The sequence below is a fragment of the Quercus lobata genome, chromosome 5 (genome assembly GCF_001633185.2).
Source record: "Quercus lobata isolate SW786 chromosome 5, ValleyOak3.0 Primary Assembly, whole genome shotgun sequence".
Classification (NCBI taxonomy): Eukaryota; Viridiplantae; Streptophyta; class Magnoliopsida; order Fagales; family Fagaceae; genus Quercus; species Quercus lobata.
The window spans coordinates 75,895,502-75,916,383 of record NC_044908.1 but is presented as its reverse complement, the minus strand read 5'-3'; the positions used below and the strand labels follow the sequence as shown (position 1 = coordinate 75,916,383).

General features: G+C 36.5%; 1 pseudogene across 1 annotated transcript; it reads right to left on the bottom strand.

The window, feature by feature from the left end:
- Positions 1–7,928: 7,928 nt before the first annotated feature.
- Positions 7,929–20,240, bottom strand: LOC115988945 (annotated as a pseudogene). The gene is made up of 7 exons (XR_004091712.1): positions 19,356–20,240; positions 10,346–10,516; positions 9,591–9,712; positions 9,065–9,284; positions 8,734–8,971; positions 8,378–8,525; positions 7,929–8,277 (listed from the first exon to the last, which is right to left on the bottom strand). The product of XR_004091712.1 is annotated as a cysteine-rich receptor-like protein kinase 25 (transcript).
- Between the last annotated feature and the right edge of the window lie 642 nt (positions 20,241–20,882).

Below are 20,882 nucleotides of genomic sequence, written 5' to 3'. Positions count from 1 at the left end.
AACATTATTTTGGTAATAAAAGTTTTTATTAATATAGAACATTTCAATTCTTGAAAATCATGAATTGTTCCTAGTTGTGTTACAGTCTTAGGCTATATTTGGTAATATGTAAAATATTTTCCGAGTGTAAAATATTTTCAGTTGAAAATATTTACGAAAATGAAATTATTTTCAGATGTTTGTTTGGGTTCTAGAAAATATACCGGAAAAAGTATTTTCAGTGTTTGGTCGTGCATGTAAAAGCATTTTTTCATAAAAAAATTTCCTACGTTTGGCCCCCTAATGTAAAACATTTTACAGGAAAAATGTCAAAAAAATATACCTATAATAAAATTGAGCATTTCAAAATACCTATACACATCATATATGCACATCCATTAATTCCAATCACAAAAAATATGAACATATACACATCCAAGTTTTACATAACAATTACAGAGGTACCCACATACAAAAATCAGAGATCAACACAACTTTCATGGTCATTCACCCAAGTTTAGATGTGCCATTTTATTGAGCTCATCATTGGGCAAGACTTGAGATGCTATTGCGTTTAGCATTCTTGCATTCAATTTACAATCTTCATTGCATGGTTCCACTACTCAATTGCAATATCTAATTGATATTTCAATAAATCGTATTTAACATCTCCTATGTAGTAGGTTCTATCTTCAATTGAAGGAGTACTAGAACTTAAGCTGAAATGAGTAGAATATGTACTGGATGAAGAACCTTGTGGCACATTCCCACCATCAATCTGCCAAAACTTCATACAAGTAACTTCTGCATCCATCTTATGCTTAAACGCCTTGTGGTCTACTCCAGAATATTGATGAACTTGGGCACAGGCTTCTTCCTATGTGTCGTACACCCCAAGCACACGACCAATAAAAACAACGTATGTTTTACCCTCTAGGTGGTCAATAGGATAAATAGTTTAGAAACCAAAATTAGCCTTATGACATACATATTTAGCATAGGAAATTATTTGACATACCATTCAATCAAATGTGTAAGCAAGAAGATGATATTTTCCAAAAAACATCTTGCAATACAAGACAATGTAGACCCATTCAACATCATCTCAGCAAAGTCTCCACAATAATTGGTGTTAAACCATCCAAATTCACATAAATATTGTAACAAGCCCAATTCAAGAACAATGCTAAATTCAATTTGCCAAAACATTCACAAGCTACCATATACCTTTACAAACACTTATTACAAATAACATTATGCACATATATTTTATATACAAATAAATATATAAATAAGGATAAATATATTTTTATATATATATATATATATATATATATATCAGAGAGGGTATACCTTCGAGTTTGAGTGGTGGGTTTGAGGGATGGGTTTGAGGCCACGGGGTCAATAGAGGGACAGATCATGGGCTAGGATGCTAAAATCGGGGTGGGTTTAGTTGGGTGCATCGGGTACATGCAATGCTCGATCTGGGCATGCTAATAGGAGATAGGTTTGAGCAAGACGGGCGAGCTGAGGTTGGTTAGGGAGAGAAGAAAAGCCAAGGAAGAAAAGAGAAAAGAGAGGAAGAAAAGGAAATAGAGTACTTACTAGCGCATGGAGGGGAATGAGGCGGTGCGATCTAACTAGATTCAGGTTTGGGTGGATCTCTGAGTGACTTTCTCAAGCTGCTCTCTCTCTGTTTTCTGTTTTTTAGTCCGTAAAACTTGGTTTGAAGGTAAATGGAATGTGTAAATGATTTTACAGATGAAGGGCTTGAATTTTACGGTTAAAGGAAATGATTTTCAGTTTGACCTAGTTTTACATGTGCTCCCAAACACACATCAGAGTGTAAAATATTTTCCAAATTTCATTCTCACCCGAAACAAACACAGCCTTAGTACAATTGATCTTCCATATCAAACACATATATTGGCGGGTCCAGAACCTATGATGAACTTTTAATCTAATGTCGACATACAGAAATTAATAAGTAATTAAATGACTGTTAATGGCCAGTTGCTTATGTTAAAGGTTTTGTTGTTTATGTTATTAGCCTACCGGTCATCATTGCAACTCAATTGGCCATATGACTATCACATTGTACCTAATTTTTTAATTCACGCCAAAATCAAACGATTCAAACCGATAGAGAATATATATCATTATAGACTATAGTACTAATTTCATAAAGCTCTTCAACAATCATGCCGTGGATGTTGACATACCATCACTTAATATACGGATAAGAATGAAAAAGCAGTCAAATGGGATATTGGGTGCTCCACTTTACCTTCTTGTCCACTTACAGAAGCTGGAGGTGGTGGAGGTTGAAGCCCAGGCACTAGCGATGGCGCTTCTGGTGTATTGTCAAAATTGTACAATTCGTACCTAACATTACAACTAGGAAGCTAATGTAATTCAAAATCTACAATTTAATTTTTGTAATTGTTTGTTATTTAGACCTCTGTATACTCAGATTGTTTAACCTAATATAATAGCCAAGTAGTTACTAGATATAATATGCAAATCTAGGTTAAACAAAGACAATCATATCAAATAAAGCGGAATAATAAAGAAAGACAAGCGATATAATGACCCAAGAAAACCAATGAAACCGTCCAATTTTAAGGTAAAAAATTTGGGGAGTATTTAACCTAAACAATCCACAAGGCAACAAATTCACTAAATAGAATGGAAGTGTTTACAATAGATTTTTCCCTAAATCTAATGCTACCTCTTGTAGTACTTATTCACGTAACCACATGCAGCTCCGAATCCACGAACTCTTCTATCTGAATTTGTTGCACACAAACACTCCAATTTGTGGCTTTGAGATCCCACTCAAAGGTTTAGATCATCAGCAGTAGTTGATCTTGTATGCAGTAACTTATCTCCACCGATTCATGCAATATCAATCTAATCTCCAATAGATGCTTGTCGAGATAGAAGGTTTCAGAACTTCTCAGCTCTCACAGGAGTAACTCACAAGTCTCTAAAAATGTGTATTAGGGTTTTTCTTTTATACCTAGCAGTGTTGAACTCAAGCCATAAACAATTCGCAGAGTTTCAAGCTTTATTTAAAATCTGCAGAAAACGCATCTCGATCAGTCCAAGGAGTCTCTCGATCAGTCGAGCAAGGCAGATTTTGAATTCTTCTTTCTTCAGCTTGACTGTTCTTGAATCTTAACTTGAATCAACCTGAGCAATGTCTAAAATAGTTCTAAGACATAAATATCTTATACTATACATGTTTTTGTACTCAGTTTGCCAACATACATAAAATTAGAACCTAAACATTTAATCCTGAATATTTAGAACCTAATAGTAATTATTTAATTTTTGTTATTTTAGGTTTAAGTTATTTATTTCCTTGTTTTTAGGTGCTTTTAATGCTTTTTAAGTCAAATTTGGTTCTTGTTATGGTTAGAAATCAATTAGAAGTTATTTTAGAATATATTTTCTTGTCTGTCAAGTTTCATGAAACCCTTAAATAGGTCCCTAAGTTTGTAAACTTTTTTTAAAACAATTATTCAATCAATAAAATTTAGACTTTTGTCTTTCTATTTTATGGTGGATTCTAGGCCCCTTTCTCCTTGCGAATTCAAGGACTCTTGTGGATTCAAGGAACCCTCGTAGATTTGAGGTTATTTTCACAAACAAACGTGTTTTGTTTCTCGTTTTCTAAAAGTAGATGTGTTCTGCTTGTTAATACTTCCGCATCCCACATCAATTGGTATCAGAGCCTTGACTTACCCTAGTCTGATTGCTAACCGATAAGATGGTAATCACCATAACAACAACGACAAATAACTTAGCAAGTATTACGTGACGTACAACAAGCACTCACACATATCTTTCTAGGATGGCGCCATTGGAGCATGGAAACAATAGGGATAACTGCCGCAAAGACGTAACTCACAGGCAACCTTTTGGTAAGCAATTTTCATTTAGGCTTTATAAAAGAATTTCAAGTTTTAATGGTTATTTTTATAAATATGATTTTCTTGATTGGTTACTTGATCTAGAGGATTTATTTGACTTTGAGAATATTTATTATGAGAGAAATGTTAAACTTGCTTTGTATAAACTTAGTGGGTATGCCTTACATTGGTGGGAACGAATACAGTCTGATAGAATTAGATGAGGTAAAGACAAAATTCATTTATGGACAAGGATGAAAATGATGTTTGCTATCAACTTTTATCTCATGGATTGTGATGATATCTTGTCATATACAAAACAAGATTATTATTGGCCAAGAAGTTCATACATGAATCATTTTGAAGAGCCATATATTCCACCATTAAAGGAAGAATTGCATGTTGAAGAAAATATTGTTCTTGAAGGTTAAGTAGAAGTCAAAGAACAAAAGATAGAGATTTCTATGGAAATTAATGAGGTCCTTGTTATGAACAAAGATCCTAAAATCAAGATCATTGTGGAAGAGAATAATTAAGATCCTATTATATAGAAAGAACTTAAAGTCGAGATGGTAGAGACCATTAAGGAAGAAATTGAAGTTGAAAGTTTCAAGGATCTCAATGAAATCAAATCATATGATTGTAAATCTCAAGATCCTTTTATTTTGGTGGTAAGCAATACACTGAAGTTTATTGATTTTATTGGGGTTGATAGATTTGATTCAATTGTTAGTTTTTATTTGGTAAATATCTACAATTTCATGAAGATCAAGAAAAAATAAATTCAAGTTGAATTGTTTATTCCATTGATGAGTTGAAAGTATGGAAAATGGGCTCAAGCATTCAAAGGATTTGTTTATTTGGAGAGGAAGATTTCAGATTTCAAAGATGAACTCGAGGACGAGTTTGTTTCAAGTGGAGGGGTCTAATGTAGGACAGAATCTACAAAATAATTTTGGTATTATTTAATTTTGGTATTTTTATGTAATTTTCATTATTTTGGGTATAGGTTATTTATTTCCTTGTTTTTAGGTGCTTTTAATACTTTTTAGGTCAAATTTGGTTCTTGTTATGATTAGGTATTAATTAGGATTTTTTTTTTTAGAATATATTTTTTTGTTTGTCAAGTTTTTACGGATCCCTTAAATAGGCCCCTAACTCTGTAAATGTTTTATCAAAGATTATTATTAATAAAAATTCAGACTTTTGTCTATTGTTTTCTCTGATGGATTCCAGACCTATCACTTTGTGGATTTGAGGAACCCTTGCGGATTGGAGGTTTACTACTAGAAACTAACATTTTAGTTTTTGGTCCATCAAAGAGACCATCATGTGTACTTTCTACAAGCTTCTGCGACATCAGAAGCAATACTCTTGCTCCTCGTTTTCCACCACAACATATTGGAAGACGTATTATTGCCGTTTGAAGACACAAGTTGCAATCAGTGCTGGACAGGTCCGGTGTGCACTGTACAAGGTTGTACAGCATTTGAAAAGCAGAGATATTCACTTCATCGGTCCTAAACTTCTTAACACTGATTGGAACATCAGAGGCCTTACTTGCCAAGCTGGTCATCGAGGTGTTCACAAGCTTATTTAACTGGTCTTGGTTGGTAATATTTTGCATGTTCAACAAGGCCACTCTAGGCCTTACGATCACAGTAGAGAAAATAGGCTTATTTGGGTAATGTATCATGCATTCATCGTACCAAATCACAGCAATCTTTTCTTTACAGTCTTTAGAAGTTACATCACCACGGCAGAGGTAGAGGCCATAGACAGGATTCGAGGTGTTTTGGTTTGTGGTGGTGTTGTAGAATTCTAAGTTGCGAGTGGCGTTGAAGGAGAGTTGTCATGACCCAAACCTATACTTCGGAATTCAAAGCATGACTGGCATGTTAATCTCAAGTTAAACTCGATACTAACATGAACCAACTAAAGGTAAAAGTGTTTATCAAAATTCGTTTCTTGTCTTCCTTTTGATTTCCTTGCATAAAAGCCACAGTATACAAAATTCATAAAACTTTAAAACTTCTTTACTTCCAAACTTTGCAAGTTTAACAACTAGGCTGAAACTTAAGGTATTCGTGTAAATATTACATAACTAAATGTTTAGCAAAAAATCTTATTTACAAACCTAACCCCAAAGACATACAACTGGGACCAAATGGACCAAATATGAACAAGGTGAATTGAATCAGACTAATGTGGATCAAAAAAGAACAAATGGACTGAAGTGGACTGAATATGACCAAAGTGGACCAAATAGCCTGAATAGGACTGAAGTTGACTAAATTGAATGAAATAGACCGAATAGGACCAAATAGAACCAAAGTAGACAAAATGGACCAAATAGGACTAATATGGACTGAATAGAATCAATGTGGACTGAATGAACTGAATACAACCAAAATGGACTAAATACGAACCAATGTACTGAATTGGACCGACTAGAACTTTAGTGGATAGAATGGACTAAATAGGCCTAAGTGAACCGATTAGGATCGTATGGACCGAATAGGACCAAACTAGATCAAAAAGGAGAGAATGGACCGAATAGAACCAATGTGGACCAAATGAGACTTTTGAATATTTATCATTTTTAGGGCTCATATTTCTAATTTATAATGTCTAATTTCTTTGTGTTTATTAACTCAAAACTATAGAGTTTAACCCAAATATAATAACATTTTATACTTTTCAACCCTATTTTTTTTTAAGTGAATTTTTGAGCTCAATCTAAAAATGCAACCTACAAAAAGAATCAATTTGAGGCCCAATTAGTCTAAAATGAACTAAAGGATACCGAAATTGACCTAGTGGACTAAATTGGACCGCATGGGACCGAAATAGATCTAATTGGACCAGATAGAAATTGTTTAATTTCTTTTAGAGAGAACAAATTATCTTCAAATAATTTTAGAGAAAAAATTATACGTTATATTACTAAACAAAATAATTATTTATCCCCGTGGGTCTGCAACTAGTTCCTTTATTGTAAGAGTCTTGTAGTTTAATTAGTTGACAACTCTTGGTATTTCCAACCAAGACATTTAGGGTTCAAATCCCCCTACACCAACTATTGATGTATCAAAAAATAATTCCCTTTATCTTTGTTAGTTGGATAGGCCAATAGAAATATATATGATTTCAGATCTTAGCATAATGGTAAAATTAGAGAGAAAAAGAGAGCAAATTCATACAGAGATTTACGTAATTAACTACGTCCACAAGAGTGAGTGCCAAAAGATTCACATAAAGGTTTACAATAATTTATGGTGTCTCCATAGATGACCCGTACATTGGAAATTTCCAATATACCAGTACAGTTACTGGGAGCGAATTCCCCTAAATTAGAGACCGTTACTTCCCATTGAGAATATGAGATACTATCTCTAACAAAAGGGTAGAGACCATTGTGACCGTGTTGGATTTTCACAAATATTAACATTTCTTGCAGTGAGAACATCCGGTATCATGCTCTTGATTACAAGTGAATCCTTCCTCAATATCAGCGTGCTTTTTTCTTTGGCTAAATAGCCAATTGGTTTTTCTTTTCTTTTTCTTGAAATAGTTTTAACCCATAGTATCATTTCTTGATGATAGTTATTATCATCAAACCAAGACACCAATCAGTTTTTAATATAGGCGGAAATTGACCCCCATTCAACAATCAAATATTTTACCTTTTTTTTTTTTAGAAAAATTATTTTACCAATTGAGCTAATGGGAACCCACAATAAATAAACCAATTGGTTATTTCATTGTAAGAGTAATGTGACATAATTTTTTTATAATTACTAACATGAGATTTTTTTTTTTTTTTTTTTTTTTTGAGAAGGACTAACATGAGATGTTGAGATTGGAAGTTTGAATAATATTTTTACTTCGATCCATCAGTACTAATAACACATTTATTACATACAATCAAAACAGCTCATGTCAGTGATTGTAAAAGATGTTTTTAAAAACCCAAATAATTTAATGTCTTAGCTTTAAACTTTATGCCCACCCGTTTGCACAAAACTTGTGCATTCCTTGCTTCTGTAAACTATCGAGCGTGTGGTTCAGTAACAGATTCTTCATTGACAGACCATGACATGGACATGCTAGTAGATTGATCAGACTCCATAGACATTTGGAGCAAGTTCTGGTCTGTGTTGCGAAGGAAAAAAGCTGGCTGTTGCGGTGCTGGTAGACTAACAGAGTGGCTATTTAGCGCGAGAACTATTGATGCCATAGTGGGTCTGTCAGCTGGATCCTTCTGAACACATAATAAGCCAATGTGGATGCATTTAATGGCTTCATCTATCAAATAAAAACCTTCCAAAGTTGGATCCAACAATTCCAAGGGCCTCCCATCCCTCCAATGTATCCAAGCCTGCACATTTTATGAAGTAGTGTTTAGAATGTCATGCTACTAGTGGTGACCCTAGGCATTAGGAAAGGGAAACAAATTACACTATATGTTATATACTCACGTAGCTCAAGAGGTCCTCAGCCCCTTTTGATTCAAAGTTACTATTCTTTTTTCCAGTGATAATTTCAAGGACGAGGACACCAAAACTATACACATCGGATTTCTCAGAGAATTCCCCCTGCATTGCGTACTCTGGAGACATATAACCACTGCAAACCAACACCACAAACATAGTAGTATTACTAAATGACAATGAGGAACCTCATGATTATGTTCCTCGAGTTCAATGTGTCAAAATTACCTTTTTTTGCATTTTTTATAATTTTTTTTTTCAGTGATTTATTAGTTGGAATGGGACTGGAATAAATGCATTAATTCTAATGATGCAAATTAGAAGAAAAACCATTTGGAACTTACTATGTCCCCACGATTTTACTTGCATTTCTTTGAGTTTGATCAACTTCAAGAGTCCGTGCAATACCAAAATCTGAAATTTTTGGATTCATTTCTGCATCTAACAATATGCTGCTGGCCTTTAGATCACAATGTATAATTCTAAGTTGAGAATCTTCATGAAGATATTGTATTCCTCGAGCAATCCCTCCAATTATCTTATATCGTGTTTCCCAATCCAATTGTCCTTGTTTTTTTTACTCTAAAGGTTCATCAAAAGAAAAATAAAATAAAATAAAAACAAAGAATTCCAAATGCACATAAAACTATTGGATGCGTGTTTAGATAGACAAACCATATATAAAATTGTCAAGACTCTTATTGGGCACAAATTCGTAGATAAGTATCTTTTCTTCTCCTTCCAAGCAGTATCCCAATAGCCTTGCCAAATTTTTGTGTTGAAGCTTGGCTTGTAGTTCAACCTCGTTCTTGAATTGTTTAAATTGTTCTACTCCTTGTCCAGAACTTTTCCATAACCTCTTTACAGCTATTTCTTGTCCACTAGGAAGTGTACCCTGGTAATGTATGTATTTTAAATAGCTTTAGAATAGTTTAATTCATGGAATTTATTAAATTCTAGTACTTCGAAAGCTTTTCAATTTTTTTTTTTTTTTTTTTTTTTTTATAATTCGACAATTGGGGATAGGGGATTTAAACTCTGAATGTTTCATTAGAAATTACTAGAAGGTGTCAACTAATTAAGCTATAAGGTTCATGGCAAAACTTTTCACATCTAAATTGTGATTATATATATGCAGTAAATTTGCTACGTATGCTTATTTGAGTACCCAAAAAAAAAAAAAAAAAAAATTGATATATACCATGTATACTTTACCAAATCCACCTTCACTAATCTTGTTGTCATCTGAGAATTTGTTTGTGGCGGCTTCAATTGTCCCAAAATCAAATTGCAAGGACTCCACAGTTGTTAATTCACTTGCAGCTAAACATCCAAAAAATAAAAGTAAGATATTACACTAGAAAGAGCAATGTTAGCTTATCATAAGGTGAGACTTTGTACATAATCAATAACTTCTTTCTCATTTTCTGATAAACTACCATATATCCTAGAAATTTAACCTACAAGTAGTTTTTAACACTCCCTCGAGAACAACTTAAATCGTAGGCTCCAGTTAACTTAATTGATAAAGTCTCTTATTGTCGAATAAGAGATCTAGTTGTTTAAAAACCCCACCTATACCAAAGATCAATTGGTATTTTGGTGTAATCCAAAAATCAATTGACGTCTTGATTGATGTTAAAAAATAATTATCATAGAGCAAATATTATAAATTGAAATTCTATCGTATAAATATATATTAAAACAAAAAAAATGTCTTAAATTAATGGGTTTGTGTCCAATTAATTTTTTTTCTTTATATATAAATCTAATTATGTTATATTAACCACTTATTTTTGTGGTTATTATCTAATGTGGAACTCGAACATTTACCTAACTACACCACTCACACTTGAAGTACACCACTAACACTCGAATATGTTAACATCATTTTCATGTATACTTGAAAATGAGAAGAAAGTGACATATGATGTAAATATAAGACTACTTGCTTACCTTGATAATTTAGGATATGATTAGCTTTCTTAGTACTCTCTCCCTTTATAGCATTGGTCGTCTTTCTTGCCCTCCTTAGGAAACAGAAGGATAGGATGAGTAGGACTAGCACCAAGGCAGCTATTGGAACAACAATGGCGATTATCGTTGCCGTTGAGCTTTTGTCCTTTCCTGCATAAACAATATCATGTTTCATTGACAACAGTTTACAGCTCGTTAGGAGAGAGTTGCCCAATAAAATATATAGGGTTAAACTTGTTTTACAGAAACTGTTTTACTCAGTTGTATGCACACTCCAAAAGGCAGTGAAAATCGTAACTTGTGTGTAAAATTTGTATAAAACAGTTTATGTTTAATAAACATTACTCAATTATTTAGGTCTAATAAGTATACTTTGAGTCATTTTTCTTTTTGTTTCCCCTTGAAAAAATTGAGGATGCGGCCCCAGTCCTCGCCGTACAAATGAAGGCAAAAGTGCCATTTGACTATATAGCAAGATTGGCTGGTATGCTTGAGTTTTCTTCTTTCTTCTTTTTTTTTTCTTTTAAATATATATATTTTTTAAATTCAGGATACATTGCAGTTGGAGAGGGGAATTTGAGTCGTATGCCAGACCACTTCCTCCCATTTAATCCTCCAATTCCTTACACTTTCTTTTTAGATGAAATAGATGTAGATCAAATAAATGTTATTTGTAACATATCTGACTAAAAATGAGAGAGTTTAATGTATCAATAGGAGGGGATCATTTCGCTTATTTATTTAGGAAAATGGACAGTCATCACTCACAGAAAGAAAAGAAGATATCTATAGGTGGAAAATCAACCAACTCAAGAGCTGAACAACTTTTTTTTTTTTTTTGAGAAACTTAATATCAAACAAAACTTTCTTCTTCTTTTTGTTTCTTTGAGGTAAGAGAAAAAAAAATTCTCTAAAATTTTTTTTCATAAACTGAATGATTTAAATTTCTCACATGAAATCAGAATTTATTTATTAATTTTTTTTTTTTTTTTTAGTGAGAATGTTGATCAACAAGAGAAGAGAGAAAAATATATCTCACACATCATCCCTCTCACAAAATGTAGGCCTCACGTGACTTTAGAGTCCACACACTATTACTAGGGATGGAAGGATGTTCAATATATCTACCATATTGATCCAAAACCTATTATTCAACCTAGGCATGGTACAATAAAATCATTACTTTTTAAATAAAGAAAGGATGAGCCCAGTTGTGAGTTGTAACAATTAAAGAGAAAACTTTTTTTTCTTTAATCATGCGTGCAGTAGCTACAATAAAATCGCTACTAATTATCTCCCTTAGGTTGTCTTAAGGGGCTGAGTCTTTTATTTTCCTTTTCCCTTCTTTCTTTCCCTGTTCCACTCCCTTTTCTCCTCTAAGTGAATTTTGGTGCATCACGGCCAAGGAGGAAGGTGTCTCTAATATATTAGAAAAGCTAAAACTCACGTCCGAGGAGGAGAAAGTCATTGAGATTACTGATGAAAGGAGGACCAGTGAGATTGAAAGCTGTGTACTCAGCTTGGTAGGCAAGTTCTTAACATGTAAACCATATAAAAAGAGAGCGGCATTGAGTACCTTAAGAAGGGTTTGGGGGTTGGATTTGGAGTTACAGATTGTGGAAGTTGGTGCAAACTTGTTCCAGTTTAAGTTTAAGACGGAATTTTAGTTAGCTCGTATTCTTAAAGATGGTCCCTGGTCGTTTGATAATCAAATGTTATTACTCAAGAGATGGCAACGAGGAATGTCCGCTGTCAATGTTGTTCTTGATCGTGTTCCTTTGTGGGTGCAGATTTGGGGAGCACCATTTGATATGATGTCTCCTCAAGTAGCAACAAATATTGGTGGCCGGATTGGTACGGTGGAGGAAGTGTAAAAACGAAGGACAAATGAATCTCTAAGTTTGTTCATGCGAGTAAGAGTTTCAGTCTCTGTTTCTAAACCATTAAGAAGGGGGTGTTTTGTCTCAAATTTCGATGGCAACCGTACTTGGTTAAAATTCAAGTATAAGAGATTGGCGATGTTCTGCTACTTTTGTGGATTCGTGGGACAAGACGTGAAGCACTGTGTGGGTTTCTTTGCTGCAGAAAAGAACGGGGCAACAATGGAACTCCAATACGGTGACTGGTTAAAAGTTGTAGGTGGCCGGCAAAAACAACTTCAAGAGCGGAGGGAGAGATGGGGATGGAAAATGAGATGACGACGCAGAACAGAGCGGTAAAGAGAGTAGCAGGGGGGACGAGTAAACTGGCTGCACAGAGAGTAGCAAGTGGGACGCTACCTGTTTTTCCAGAGAATATCCCAAAAGGATACGGGGCCTAGGGATGAGGAAAGTGATCTGAGGGCTAAGGAAAATGATCAGAGGGTTAATCTTGGAGCGTGGGCTGAGGCGGATTTTGAGAGGGTTTTGGAGAAGATCGATGCGGCAATTGAGGGGGAAGGAGTTATTATCCCTGACACAAGCCAGGCGAAATTGCAGGGAGCTTTCTGTGGTAAGGGACTGATCGACGTGGATATTCAGGAAGCTGAGATTACCACTAATTTAATTATAGTGATCCCCAGTCAAGATGTTGGGTCCGGGCTTGTTGTGGGCTCATCTAAGTTGGGCTTTAAATTTGGGGGTGAGCCAATTGAGGTCAGTAAACTAAATAGGGCCAATAGGAGTTCATGCAAAGGGTATAAGTGTGGCAAGACAAGTACTAAGGCCCATAATGTGGGAAAGGATATTAGCCCAAGCAAAGGCAAGTCTCAACAAGGCAGTTGGAAAAGAAAAGAGGGGAGACCCGTAGAGGAGGCAGTGAGTTGTTGCATGGACATTGATGTTGGGTAGAAACGTAAAAAAATTGTGGAGAGTACTGATGGTCCTGAACTAGGTACAAAGAGAGGTAAGACTATTGCCATGATTGAACCTAGTCTTTCAGCGGAGGTTGCTAGGCAACCCCGCCAAGCAGAATGAATATAATAAGTTGGAACTGCCGGGGGCTTGGGAACCTCTGGACAGTTCGTGCCTTGGAAAAGGTGGTGAATAAAGAAGAGCCCGACATTGTTTTCTTGATGGAAACTAAGGTTGATAAAAAGGAGTGGATTGATAAAATCAAAGAAAGGTGTAAGTTAAAGCATGGAGTGTTTGTTCCAAGCAATGGTAATAGTGGTGGATTGGCATTATTTTGGAAAGATGGGGTGACTCTTGATGTACATTCTTATGCTCATGACCATATTGACACTTGGATCGATGGTGGTTCGAGTATTGGTTGGTGGCACTTTACGGGGTTCTATGGCAATCCGAAAACGGATAGGAGACCGGAGTCATGGGCTAAATTGAAGTTCCTTAAGAACTCTTCTTCTCTCACATGGTTGGTGATCGGGGATTTCAACGAAATCATTGGATTATCGGAAAAGGAAAGGGGTCGTATAAGGCCAAAAAGGCAAATGGAGTTGTTTTTGAAGGTGATTAATTTTTGTGCTCTTAGGGATTTGGGTTTTGTGGGGCTTAAGTTTACTTGGCTTTTTCAACAAAAAGATGGTTTTCAGATTAGAGAAAGATTAGATAGAGCCTTGGGGAGTTCGGATTGGATGGACCTTTTCCCAAGGGCTTCGCTACACCATCTTACCACATTGGTTTCTGACCATTCTCCTATGTCCTTACACTTGAAAAGCCGGCCTTGTAAGAGAAGTAAAAGAAGGTCCTTTCGGTTTGAATCCATGTGGCTCAAAGATGCTCGTTGTGAGGAGATTGTTAAGGAGGCTTGGGCGGAAGGGGAAGTGGTGGGCTTGGATTGCGCTATCTTGAACTGCTTGGAAAGATGCAAAGCTAAATTAATGAGATGGAATAAGGATGAGTTCGGTAATGTGGGGGCGAAGGTGACCAATCTACAAGCTAGATTGGCTTTCTTGGGGAACCATCCTACGTCTCCTAATCTGATTCATGCGTTGAGAAACATGAGGATTGAACTTAACTGTTGGTTGGATAGGGAGGATGAGATGTGGAGCCAAAGGGCTAGGCAAAATTGGTTCCAAGGTGGCGATAGGAATACGAAGTTTTTTTATGCAAAGGCTTCGGACCGTCAAAGCAAGAACCATATTGAGGGTATTTTTTTATGGGAACGGGGTGTGGCACGAGGATGAAGCTTAGATAGCTGGAATTTTTGTAGATTACTACACGGATCTTTTCTCTTCCTCCCTCCCCGAGGACTTTGAGGAGATTCTCCATGCTATTGGGCCGAAAGTTTCAAGGGAGATGAATGATGATTTGGCTTGTGTGTTTCATGAAGGGGAGGTCCATAAAGCTCTAAAGCAAATTTATCCTCTGAAGGCTCCCAGCCCGGATGGAATGCCACCTTTATTCTATCAAAAATTTTGGAGTACATGCGGATGTGTTGTGTGCAAAACAGTCTTGGATTTCCTGAACCATGGTATCTCTCCTCCTAACTTTAATCTTACTCATGTCGTGCTTGTTCCTAAAGTTAAAGAGTCAAAACATGTGATTGATTTTAGACCTATTAGCCTATGCAATGTAATCTACAAGATTGCCTCAAAGGCTATTGCTAATAGATTTAAAAGAATTTTGCCATCTATTATTAGTGGTTCTCAAAGTGCTTTTGTGCATGGTAGACTTATTACTGATAATGTGTTGGTACCTTTTGAAACTATGCATCATATTAGTAAAAAAAAGGGGGGGGGGGGGGAAGTGGGGGAAATGGCTCTAAAGCTTGACATAAGTAAAGCGTATGATAGGGTGGAGTGGGTTTGGTTGGAAAAAATAATGGAGAAGCTAGTGTTCGCTGAAAGGTGGAGAAGTCTTGTTATGAAGTGTGTTACCTCTGTAAACTATGCAATTAAGGTCAATGGGTGCCCCTTCGGTAGCATTACTCCCACTAGGGGTATTTGCTAAGGGGACCCTTTGTCGCCTTATTTATTTCTCCTATGTGCAGAGCGTTTATCATCTCTTATTATGGCATTTGTGGCCAACGGTGTTTTAAAAAGGATTTATGTTTGCAAAGGGGGACCCGTACTCTCCTATCTATTTTTTGCAGATGATAGCCTTATATTTTGTAGAGCTTTCTATAAAGGATTGTGCTGAGCTTCAAAGACCGTTGGGAGTCTATGAAAGAGCCTCGGGTCAACAGCTAAACCGGGCAAAAACTTCTCTCTTCTTTAGCAAAAACACTCTGGGGGAAATCCAAAGAAGGTTTGGGGCTCAAGTCATAAAACAACATGAGAAGTATCTTGGCTTACCATCACTTATGGGGAAAAACAAGCGGAATACTTTTAATGATATCAAGGAGAAGCTCGGTAAAAAACTAGCGGGTTGGAAGGAGAAGTTGTTATCAAAGGTGGGCAAAGAAATCCTTATTAAAGCTGTGGCTTTGGCTATCCCAACATACACTATGAGCTGCTTCAAAATCCCGGACTCTCTTTGTGATGACCTAACAAGCATGGTTAGGAATTTTTGGAGGAGCCAAAAATCCGAGGAGAAGAAAATTCCATGGATGTCATGGGAAAAGATGTGTATGCCCAAAGCGAACGGTGGGTTGGGATTTAAGAATTTGAAATGTTTTAATTTGGCTCTACTAGCCAAACAAGGGTGGAGATTGCAACTAGCTCAAGACTCATTGGTAGTCCGGGTGTTGAAAGCTAAATATTTCCCTAGATGCGATTTTATTCACGCCTCTCTAGGCCATAATCCATCCTATACTTGGAGGAGCATTATGGCGGCACAAGATCTACTGAAGGAAGGAGTTATGTGGCGAGTGGGTAATGGGAGGGAAGTGAGGGTATGGGGTGTTAGGTGGCTACCTCCTTCTTCCTCTCATGGGCTAATTTCTCCTTGGTTGTTCTTGCATGAGGATACTCGGGTTTGTGAGTTGATAGACACTGAGTTCAAATGTTGGAAATCCTCGGTAGTGGACTCTATTTTTCTGCCACATGAAGCGGAAGCTATCAAATGTATCCCTTTGAGTGTCCGCCTTCCTCCAGATAAATTGGTGTGGGCTGAAACAGTAAATGGAATGTTCTCTGTCAGAAGCGCCTATCATTTGGGAGTGAGTATTTCTTCAGAGGGCACTAGAGGTAGTGTCTCGGATTGTAGCCTATTGAGGAGGTTTTGGAAAAGTCTATGGAGGCTTCCTATTCCCCATAAGGTTAAGCTTTTTGCATGGAGAGCTTGTAGAGAAGCGCTTCCCACAAAAGTTAGCCTTAAGAGGAGGAAGGTGCTGACAGAGGATTTATGTGATTGGTGTAAAGCGAAGCCCGAAACTGTTGGCCACGCTTTGTGGGGTTGCCCGAAAGCTCAGGAGGTGTGGGAGTGTTCTAAGTTGGTACTAAACATAGATAGAAGAGAGTATTTCTCTTTTATAGACATCTTGTGGCAGCTGCTGTTAGGTGATAATGTGAATCTGGATTGTGTTGCTCGGCTGGTAATGATTGCTTGGAAGGTTTGGCAGAGTCGAAATGAACGGCACCTTAGTGGTGTTTCACGGTCTGGTTTGCAGCTGATGTTCGGGGCATTGCAACTCTGGGCTGAGTTCCTGGCAGCAAATGAATGTGATATGCTTTCTAGCTCGGTAGTCCAGTCGTTGTCCTGGTCTCCTCCTCCTCCGGGTTTCTACAAAGTGAATGTTGATGCAGCCACCTTCAAGGATACTAAAGCAATGGGGATTGGAGTTGTAATCCGTGACAGCTTAGGTATGGTTGTTGCGGCTTTATGCAAAAAGTTAGATGCCCCTCTCGGTCCTATTGAGGCTGAATCTAAGGCCCTTGAAGCTAGAATCCTGTTTGCTCTGTGTTGTGGCTGTCCTGCTGTGGTGCTAGAGGGTGATTCTCAAGTCTTGGTTAATGCTCTAGTGGGTTCCTCCCCTGCTCCCTCAGCTGTGGTCCCTGTTATTGATGGGATTCTTGAGCTTTGTAAGGGGTTTTCTCATTTTCAGTTCTCCCATGTAAAAAGACAAGGGAATATGCCTGCTCACTTAGTAGCAAAAAATGCTTATAGCATTGTTAACGACATTGTATGAATTGAGGAGGATCCTTTCTTTGCTAAGCAAGCCCTCATCCATGATGTAAATTTTATGGTTTCTTAGTAATGAAAAGTTTATGCATTCCCTATCAAAAAAAAATCGCTACTTTTTAAATAAAGAAAGGATGGGCCCAGTTGTGAGTTGTAACAATTAAAGACTAAACTTTAATCATGCAGCAGCCCATGGCCCAAATGTATGAACCAGTAACAAAAGATAATATATAAATATATATATATATATATATATATAGGCCCACCAGCACCGGGGGAGGGGTGAACCAATAACAAAAGATTATATATATATATATATATATATATATATATGTATGTATATAGGCCCACCAGCACTGGGGGAAGAGGGGTGGGATGCTCGTGATCCTTGCTTTTAAAAATTATTTCCTCCAATAGGGTAAATTATTAATTTATATTATACTATCAATTTAAAGTAATAATTCTTTATATATATAATTTTACTAATTGGCCTCCAAAAACCAAACAACAAAGAAAAAAAAAATCTCACTAAGTGAAAAAGTGGGAATATCAAGACTATTTAACACTAATGTATGAATGCCATGTGATTTATTTATTTTTGTTAAAGTAGTTCCCACCAACTTTTCACATAGGTGCTATTCGCTCGTTAGTCATTGCGTATAATTTAGTTGTTTGTTAAATTGGTTCAAACCAACTTTGCACATGCTATTGACTCATTAGTGGTTATGTGTGTGACTTACACTTATGGCTGTCAACGGGTCTGTGGTTCGAGTTTGAGATCAACTCGCCACTCGACTCGCTTAGTTCTGGTTAAAAAAGAGAAGACCCGCAACTGACCAGTGACCACTAAAGGTCAAGTCGGACGAGCTCTAACAGATGATTAGGTCAGTTCGGTCGAAATCGATGAAGGAGCGGCGGTGGGTGGAGGGTGGTAGATCTTCGTCAGATCTAAGTGAAGGAGAGAAAGATTCGATCAGATTTGAGTTAAACGTTGCTGGATTTATGCCAAATGTCACCAGATCTGAGACCAACATCATCGGATCTAAGCAGATCTATGCCAAACATCGTCGAATATTAGAAAATCTAAGTTAAACATCGCCAGATTTAAGTGGATCTAAGTAGAGAAAGGCCAAACGTGGCTAGATTTGAGCTTTGAAGGCCTAATAGTCGCCGAATCAGGATAGAATCTGGTAGATTTGAAGGTTTCTTGAAGTGGTTTTCCAATCGGGTTGGGTGGCTCGGATTTTGGTGGAGGACACCCACCACTTGACCTGTCGGAGTCGGTTTTTGAGAGAAGGAACCCATGGCCAACCGACGAAGGGATTAGTTCGAGCCATTGGTGATCGGTTTCGGTCGGTTCCATCGGTTCTACTAGGTAGTTGGGTTTCTTGGATAGCCCTACTTACACTTGACTTAGTATAAGTTGCTACAAGAATTACTTTCTCAGGAAAGTGAATCATAGAGGGATATCAGCCCTGCCAATGGTGGGTCTACATTCTACCCCTCACTGAATAATGTTGGTGGGCAATGGTCCAATGGAATGGCTTGTTGCCTACTCCATAGTGTTTGTTTTATCTAATAGCTCCATCCTTTAGAGTTGTAACCCGCTTGGACCTGACTTTGTACATAGCTAATTGTCTATATTCGTTAAAGAGAGGACTCGCACTAAAATCAAACACAACAAAATTATCAATAACGTCAAAGATTCATAAAATATGCTGTGAAAATTGAAGCATCATTCCTCGGTAGCCAATAATGTAAAGTAATTCTACGGTCACGATCTATTTTATAATATTTTTTACAAAATGTTGAAGTGGTTAATTTCTTTTTAGTTTTTATCTAAACTTACTATTAATATTATTTTTTTTCATTTGCAAATAATCACTCATCACTTCAATAATTTGTAAAATTTTTTATAAAAAAATTTGTATCCATAACATTACTGCGTAAAAAAAAGGGAAAAAGCATTCAAAGTTCAGTTACCGAACCTGGATGTGAAGATGTATGAGCTGATGTAGGCATGAATGTCGCATTTTCCATTCGGTAAAAGGGGTACAATTCGTACCTAACATTACAACTCGGAAAAATGACTCTTCCCCCTTGCTTTCCACTACAACACCATGGAAGAAGATTTATAGCAGCCTGAAGACATGTACTACAATCGTTTCTGGACAAGTCCGTTGTGCACTGTACAAGGTTGTACAGTGTTTGAAAAGCAGAGATATTCACTTCTTTGGTTCCAAACTTTTGGAACCAATAGGAGCATTAGAGGCCTGAGCTGCTGTCTCATTCATTGACTTAGCCAGTAGCTTGTTAAACCTGTCCTGTTCAGTGATATTCTGCGTGTTCAATAGGGCAAACTTTGGCTTTTCGTCCACTGTGGAAAAGAATGACCGATTTGAGTAACGCAACATGCACTCATCGTACCATATGACGGCAACCTTTTCTCTGGAACATTTTTTGGTTATCTCTTTGACTGCTGCAGCTACACATTCTTGGCAGAGTTGAGGAGTGACATCGCCGCGACAGAGGAAGAGGCCGTAGACGGGGTTGGAGGTGTTTTCGCCACTGGTGGTATTGTAGAATTCAAGGCTGTGTGTGGCGTTGGAGGAGAGTGAAGAGAGGAGGGAGTTGAGATTGGATTGGTAGGTGCTATTGGAGCTGAAAGTGGTGTTTGCACATACCTCATTGAGGTGAATTGGGGCAGTTGCATGAGTGGTCAAGCTAAGGAGGCTAAGCATGGAAAGGAATAGAAGGGTGATGGAGGGATTCAAGCTCAAAGAAGTCATTTTGATAGTTCAGTCTCTTCCAATGTGTGTAACTATAGCTGATTTTCAGCTTTTATTGATGGAGTGAGTGAGAATTGATAAGATTTTAGATAAGGAAATACTGTTTTGGAGATGAATTTTTTGGTCCACATCTCTTATAATATCTTGAAACACGTGGGAAATATGTGCGTATTTGCATTAGATTTTTGTTTTGTTTTGTTTTTATTTATACACAAAAGAACAAAATAAATTTTTTTTTTAAGAAGGATCACAGAAATATAATTATACTTAAAAATAGTGGATAAGTCGTCCAATACACACACACACACATATATATATATATATATATTTGCTTTGGTTTTTTTTTTTTTTTTTTTTTTTTTGGTCTTAAAAATAAAATTGATAACTGTAGAACAATTAATAGGAATTTATAATAATTTTATTTGTATATGCATTTATCTATTCTAATAATGTGATAATATTTTAAAGGAAGGTTTATATATAGAACATAATCTAAATTCAGCTAAAATATATATTTGTTAAAAGATTAACGTGTCAAATTTTGAGGTTTCAAAAATTTATATGAAAATATTATGAAGTCAACTAAAAAGTTAAACTATTTTAAATTAATGAAACTTTAAGGCATATATAATAAACAAATTAAAAACAAAATAAAGGAAAAAGTCTAATCCAAACATATGTGTTTTTGACTTATTCTACTATATATATATATAATTAATTAGAGAG